Source organism: Candoia aspera, chromosome 4, assembly GCF_035149785.1.
Source record: "Candoia aspera isolate rCanAsp1 chromosome 4, rCanAsp1.hap2, whole genome shotgun sequence".
Classification (NCBI taxonomy): Eukaryota; Metazoa; Chordata; class Lepidosauria; order Squamata; family Boidae; genus Candoia; species Candoia aspera.
The window spans coordinates 92155179-92163470 of record NC_086156.1 but is presented as its reverse complement, the minus strand read 5'-3'; the positions used below and the strand labels follow the sequence as shown (position 1 = coordinate 92163470).

The 8292-nt window shown below is 40.7% G+C and overlaps 1 pseudogene; it reads right to left on the bottom strand.

The window, feature by feature from the left end:
- Positions 1-473: 473 nt before the first annotated feature.
- LOC134496650 (uncharacterized) lies at positions 474-2104 on the bottom strand (annotated as a pseudogene).
- Positions 2105-8292: the final 6188 nt, after the last annotated feature.

Genomic DNA, 8292 nt, shown 5'->3' with positions numbered 1-8292 from the left:
TGGTCAGACGCCTTTCAGGGTTGTCTCTGGCCAGGATTTTGTCCCCATTCCCGAAATTCCGCAGCCTCCTTCTCAGGTGGTGGCTGCGTGTGACTGGGGCTCTAAAATCACTGATTCCTGGCCCATCATTAAGGCAGCTTTGCAGTATGCTCAAGCTTCCTACAAGCTCTACGCTGACCAGCACCACTGCCAGCAGCCGCTTTTCAAGGTTGGGGATTTGGTTTATTTATCTACTAAGTTTCTCAGGTCTCCTCAGCCTTCCAAAAAGATCGCACCTAAGTTCATTGGGCCCTTCCCGATTGCTCACATTGTCAATCCTGTCACAGTTCGTTTGGATTTGCCTCACAATTTGAAGCGTTTGCACCCTGTGTTTCATTGCAGCTTGCTCAAGCTGGCCAGAGACTCCGCCCATTGGCATCCCCATCCCCCTCCTCCTCCTCCCATCATGATTGATGGCCAGCAGCATTTTGAGGTTAAGGAAGTGCTTGACTCTCACAAACTTTGTGGCTCTCTTCAATATTTGATTTGCTGGCGTCATTTTCCTCATCCAGAGTGGGTCTCGGCCCATGATGTCCATGCCCCGGCTCTTGTCCGGCGTTTCCATTCTGCTTATCCCTCCAAGCATTCTGCTTGATTTCTGTTGGGGGGGTGGTATGTCATGTCCCCCATTGCGATGTTTGGGGCATTGTAACGGTTCACATGCCAGAGTGTTGATATGTGTTCTGGCTGGGAGGGTGCTGCTGATAAGCCTTGTACCAGGGATTGGTATGCGCTTGGTGGAAAGGAATGTGTTTGGGTTATCTTCCTCTTGTCAAGGTCTTTTTGCCCGTTAATCAGCAGGGCTCGTTAGTGCACCTGGGAATGTGGGGCTGTTCTGTGTCAAAGGGGGGTGGAAGGGGAACTGTTTGTAACAATGCTATTTACCCCGAGTTTGGGTGCGCTTTGCTCATTGTCAGCTTTCTTTCTGCTTGCACTCTATTCTAAATAAAGCTTCAGAACTAAACCCAACACTTGGAGTCTGAGTTGCTTATTTGGAGTAAGGCAATCATTACATACTGTCATTGGCCAGCACTCTGATCCATAGAGGGTGACTGGGTGCACTACCATTCTGTAGACCTTTGACTTGAGTCATAGGGGCATCTGATGATCACACAGGACTCCAGTCACCTGGTGCCACTTCATCCAGGTGGCGTTGACACGGGCATGGGTAACTGGAAAATTATCACCATTGCTGCATATGAGGGAGCCGAGGTACTTGAATTGCTCTACTTTCTTCAAGTCTTCTCCACCAATGCTGATGTTTCCATCTCTTTGGGGGCCGCATTCCATATATTCTGTTTTCTTGATGTTCAGTCGAAGTCCAAATTCACCGAGCTGTTCATTCCATTGCCACATTTTCTCTTTGAGGCCTGCATGTTGTTCATTCACCAAGAAGATGTCGTGGGCATAGAGGAGTGACCATGGATGAGGCAATTGGAGGTCAAGCATCACAGTGTCCATGCAAAGTATGAATAGTAGGGGCAAAAGCACCAATCCTTGATGTACTTTGACATTGATGGCGAAGGGAGGCAATGTTCCCACTGTGCATCGGACCATGCTGGTGACGCTGCGGTACAGTAGTTGAATCCACTGGATGTAGGCTTCAGGGACATTATGAGATCATATGGCATGCCAAATGAGTTTGTGTGGGATGTGATTGAAGGCCTTTTCCAGGTCAAGGAATGCCTTTTGGACAGGCTTGGTCTTCTCACAGTGCTTCTCCAACAGCAGCATAAATCGTGTCTGTCATTCTACTCCCTTTGACAAAGCCACATTGGTTCAGAGTGATGGAGACAATCTTGCAGAGCCTGGTGTCAATAACCCATTCAAATATTTTCGTGGCATGACGCAGCAGCCGGATCAGTTGATAATTTGAGCATTCGGTCACATAAGCCTTGCCATTCCAAATTGGTACCATGGTACTGGTTGTCCAAGCTGCTGGGGCTGCACCCTCATTGATGATTTGGTTGAAGAGGGCAGCAAGACTCATGGCACCTTGGCAGCCAAGGGACTTCCATGCTTCAGCTGGGATGTTGTCGCTGCTGGTTGCCTTCCCATTCTTCATATTCTTTGTTTCTTCTTTGACCTCCCTGATGGTAATTGGTGGCACAGGTCCAGAGACTGGGTTGGCACTTTGGATTGGGGGGTGGTCAAATTCCTCATTGCTAATTTTGGAGAAATAATTGCTCCATCGGTGGAAGACGGCAGATGGATCTTGAGTGGACGGTCTTCGTCCTTTATATTCTTGACTTGGCCAATGTTCAGAGTGGCTTGATGATGTGCATTGGCCAAGTGGTAGATTTTATTTTCTCCTTTGGGCATGTCCAATTTGTCATATATGTGGTCGTAGTAAGCAGTCTTGGCTGCCACAAGTGCTCTCTTGGCAGCCAATTTTTGCACCTTGTAGCACCAGAGATCTTCATCAGTGCAAGACTGAAACCACACTTTTAATGCCTTCTTCTTCTCCCTCACAGCTATTTGAACTTCTTCATTCCACCACCAAACTTGCTTATCGATGGCCCATTTCCCTGACTTTGTCTTCCAAAGGATGGCTCTCGCTCCAGCGTGGATTTGCCTGACCAATTTGTCCCACATGGCTGATGCTGGCTGGTCCATGCCCACACTGATGGGACCAAGGGCAGCTGCGAACTGAGCTTTGTGCTCTGGTAAGCACCACCATTTTGTCTATTCCACTCCAGGAATTCGGGATCGCTTTCAGCCTAAAATGTTCAGCTGGAGGTCCATGACGAGAGGCTGGTGCTGGGGGGCAATTGGTTCTGAAGGGATCACTTTTACATTGGTCCCCAATTTCAGGTCACATGGTCTCATGAGCAGATAGTCGATTTGAGTCCTGTGCCCACCACTGGCATAGGTGATGGGATGTGTAGGCCTTTTCTTGAAGAATGTGTTGGCCACCGCCAGCTAGTGTGCTTCAGCACACTCCAAGATCCAGATCCCATCATTGCTGCAAGTGCCAAACCTGTCTCCACCATGACATTGGCTGTAGCCATCTCTTGCCGATCCAATGTGACCATTGAGGTCACCTCCTAATACCAGATGTTCTTCAGGGCCAACAGTTCACAGATGGGCATCCAGTCCTTTCCAAAATTCATCCTTCTCATCATTGGGGCATCTGGTTTGGGGGGTGTAGCGCTTGATGATTCAGTGGGTAATAGCAGCAGACTCGATTTTGATAGTCATGAGTCAATCAGATATTTGGTGGACATCGACGACGTCCCAATACCTCTCGCTGATCACTATATCAATGCCATTCTGAGTGCTGTTTTCTCCATTATAATGTAGTTTGTGTCCTTCGCTGATCATTCAAGCTTTTGCTTCTTTCCACTGCATCTCTTGGATACACATGATGTTGATGCAACGGGCCTTCAGGGCTTCAGTCAATTCTCAGCTTCTCCCAGTCATCGTTCCAGTATTGATGGTCACAATACATAGATGGACTAGCTTCTTTAGCCCACCCCATCCAGAGGCAGGTAGCCCTCACAAATTTCCCACGTCTCTCGGGTGAGGGTGGCATGCATCACTTCTGGGGAATGCCCTAGCCTTCAGGTCCAAAATTTGACAGGATATGATCATTGATATGACTGAGGTACACTTCAACCGATGCATTGGTCCATCTGTTATTGAAGACTACTCCTCTGGAGAACAGACACCTTTTGCAGCTGCTTCACTGAAGTACAGACACTGCTACGTGAAGATAGTTCTTCCACTTTATCTGCCGTTGGGGGGTAGGGTCCTCTTCCACCTTCAAAACTGTTGACCATCTTTTCCTGTAACCCTGGAAAGGGGCCCTTACAGGATGATACCAGCTGGGCCAGCTGGACCAAACTTTTTTAAGGAGGTGTTGCTCCTTCATCACTCACCCTTTGTCTTGGCTTGTGACAGGCAGAGCCTGGCTTCCCAAACATTGGGTCCAGGATGGCGGGTCTGAATGTATACTTTAATAATAACATTTAATGAATACCTTTAAAATATATACATTTAATATAGAAATGTATATTGTAATCTTTTATTCCCACTGGAATCAAAAGAATCAAAATGTCACAATCTCATCCAAGCATGCTCAAATATCTTTTTTTGTAAAGCTTTATTAATTTTCAAGATATAATTAAAACACAAGATACAGAATATAGAACAGATGGAATACAAGTCTTAAAAAAAAAACAAGAGAAACTAAAACAATGCAAGAATAGACAGAATAATATAAAGACAGGTGGCTTCCAACCTTCTCCAATACAGATATAAAAGTACATAAAAGTTAATCTCTTGCTATAAATTAAACATTAATTAAACATTTAGTAATATTATTTCTCTAAAATCAAACCATTTAATCATCAAAACCCAAAATCAGAACTTAATTTTTTTCTGTTACAAGCAAATAGTCCAAAAGTGGCTTCCAAACAGAAACAAATCCAATTACTGTTACAGTATTTTCTCTTATCAATGCTGTTAATTTAGCCGTTTGCACCAGTTCCATTAGCTTAATCATCCAGTCCTGCGTTGAGGGAATTTGTGCATCCTTCCATCTTTGAGCATATAAGAGTCTTGCTGCTGTTATCATATATAAGAACAGTGTTCCATGTGCTTCTCAAGCTGTTGGTCCATCAAACCCAAGAGAAACAGCTCCGGTTTCAACTGTAAGTCCACTTTAAGAATCATTTGAGTAATAATACATATTTGATTCCAAAATTTCTTAGCTTTTCCACAAGTCCACCATATATGATAGAAAGTTCCTTCACCCTGTAAACAAACATTTACAACAAATATTTGATCCCTCATTGCACATTCTGGACAACTTATCAGGAGTTAAATACAAACAGTACGTCATTTTATAAAAAAAAATCTATCAAATTATAATTCAGAGTAAATTTCATACCTTTGTTCCACATATTCTCCCATTGGTCAAGCATAATATTATACCCAAAATGCTTAACCCATTTAATCATACAATCTTTAACATATTCATCTTCTAAATTCAATTGCAACATTTTATACATTTTCTTAATAAGATGCTCATTGTTTGTACAAAATTCCATTTCAAATTCTCTTTTTTCATGAACACAATTGTGTACTTTCAGTTAAATCACCATTTACAGTAATACACTTTTTGAGGCACATAAATCGATTTAATTGATTTAATTCCTTGAATAAAATTATCTCCAAAGTCCATATTTTCCAAACCTTTGAACATAAAAGTCCAGTTCAAATTGTCAAAGGCCTTCTCTGCATCTAAGAAGATTAAGAGCTGCTTGCTGTTCATTGTGGTGTTGTAGATATTCTATAATGCCCAGAACTCTTCTCAGATTGTCTCTTAATTGCCTTTTGGGTAGAAACCCCCATTGATCTTGGTCAATAAAGTCATGTAAAATTTTCTTCATTCTTTCAGCCAATATTGAGGCAAATATTTTATAATCATTGTTCAACAACAAAATTGGTCTATAATTCTTAGTTAGAGTAATAACTTGGCCTTATTTTGGTAAAAGTGCAATATTGGCTCCTTTCCAAGAGTTGAGCATTGCAGAGCCCTGCAAAATAGAATTCATCAATCTTTGAAAGGGCTGAAGAAGCTGATCTTCAAAGCACCTATAATACAACTCTGGCAAACCATCTGAACCTGGTGCTTTCCCCAGTTCAGTTCTTTTTATAGCTTCCACTATTTCAAAAATAGTTATAGGGTTGTTCATTAATAATTTCTGTGATTGTGAGAGTTTTGGTAATTTTTGTTTCTCCAAATACTCATCTATCTTTTCCAGAGAAACTTCTTGCCTTTTATACAAATTGGAAAAATGGTTATAAAACAATTTCTTAATTCCTTCATTAATTCATTATTTCCTTCTTGAATTTTTACTATCATTTTCTTTTCCCTTTCCTCCCTTAATTTATAGGCAAAACATCTCCCAGATTTATTGGCAAACTCAAAATATCTCTGTTGAGTTTTATCTCAATTTCCCTCACAGTCAACACAGATAATAATTGGTATAATAATTGAAGTTGGTGTAACATTCTGTTATCCATTGGGTTTTTCTGTAACTCAATTTCTTTTACTTTAATTTGATCCAGGATAGTTTGCATTTTTTGTTGACACTTCTTTTTGATATTACAGTTATAGTAGATAAAGTGACCTCTCATAACTGCCTTACTGGGGTCCCAAACAAATATGCTAAAATATCTGTGATACAAAACAACAATCAAATTTAAATAAGAAGCAAAAATTTATGAAGCTACTGTATAACACAGAAGAACAGACCTCGAAATACAACCAAGAAACAGAGGGCAACATTCACCATTCCAAAGCTCTGCTAGGTAACTCTGTTTTCCGTAATTTCCAAAAAAACAATAGAGGGGAACTGATTGAATATCAAGAGCAGGTACAGCAACAGACAAGCAGTTCCTGTCAACTTCCATCCTCCTTACCTCTTGAAAGTGAGGAACTGCCAGTCGATTCTCCTAGAACCTATGTGTCGGCCATGGGGATATGGGATATTTAACGTATAATTATATAAATACAATCTCCTCACCATCTTGGTTTCAACTTTCTAGAAAGTCTTGGTAGCAGATGACACAACCAGAATGGTTTTTCCTCTTTGGGTTTACTCTTGAAGGACAATCTTCATGACCAATCTCAGTACTGCCATGATGAGAATTGCCACGTTATCATGATCAAACACAGCTTTGATTAGGTGAACGGGACCCTCCTATTCTTATGACTCAGAACTCCGGGCCTGGAAACCAAGGCTACTCTGAAGAGCAGGGTCCTGCTATCTGGGAAGAGAAGATCCTACTGGAGATGGTCTGAGAAAGTCAGTGAGGTGTAATATCCAGAGCACTACATTGAATCATTTGTGTTAAAAATGATAAACAATAACATACAACGATTCCTCCTGCATTTCATCATGTTCCGCTTCTCCATTTTGTCTTCTCTGAAAGAAAGTTGGTTGATTATATGCACTGAAAGCAGTAAACTCTATGTGAAACTGTCTTCAGTTCTCTGAAATAACAATATTTCTTTCTGGTCTTCAAATAAGCCATCAGTGAAAGGGTTGCTCATCCTTACAGAGCTCCTGAAATGAGAACTTACTTTCTTGCTTTAAGCTCTTCTCCAATGAGGTTACATTACAAAAAAAAGAAAGAAAGAAATTGAAATGAAAATCGAAGAATCAAAACTGAAAGTCAAATTTTATATTTTTTGATCTCTTCAACCATGAAACTTCCAGGCTTGTCAAGTTGGATATTGTAATACTTTGGGAAACAGATCTTCAGTAAGAATTAAGTATGAATGAAGTTAAAATCGTACAGTCTTATACCTGCCAGTAAATCCCATGGAATTTGGTGTGACCCATTTCTAAGTTGAGATATCAGGACTGTCCTGTACTTTATTAGGTATCAGGAATACTGCTTCAGGATGCCAGCATGTTTTCATTTACCATTCAGATAAGTTCTGCATGTATCTTTTTTTCCCCATACTATCCTTCATGCTTCCCTGAGAACCTTATTTATTTATTTTCCCTCCTTTATTATTTTCATAAATAACTCAAGGTGGCAAATATACCTAATACTTCTTCCTCTTCTTGTTTTCCCCACAGCAACAACCCTGTGAGGTGGTTTGGGCTGAGAGAGAGTGACTGGCCCAAGGTCACCCAGCCGGCTTCCAAACAAAACTTCCTTTTGTTTCGGCTCCTACTGAATTTCTATCGTATCTACACCTATCCTGTGGTTGTTTTCTAAAGTCATTTTTCCCTAGGGTTACAGGAAATAATTGCCATTTGGAAAAAAAAAAAGTTGTTTTCAATGTTCCTTGTTGAAAACAAGTGTGAACACAAATAATTCTCTATCTGGCAAGCCTGTTAGGTTTACCAATAATAGCTGTAAAATGAATATCAATAATAATAATAACAACAATAAGTTTCAATCACAGTTCACAGCTTACATAAACATAAAAGCATAAAAGCATAAATGTACATAATCAAAATCTCATAAGCTTATTAGAAGAATAAGGAAAAAAAAAAAGAATGTTTAGAGTTTAAAAGGGAGGGTGAGGTTCATGACCTCATTCTGCAAAGCCTTTCTTCTTCAGCTATGTAGCATCCAGCTGAGGTTACCATGGGGACAGTGAAATGCAAAATTCAAAATGGTGGTGAACAGAATAGAAACAAGATTAAAATATATTTTCAGAAACTCCACAATTTAGAAAGGACAAAACTGATATTCTTATTTCTCATGCTATAGATAATTGGA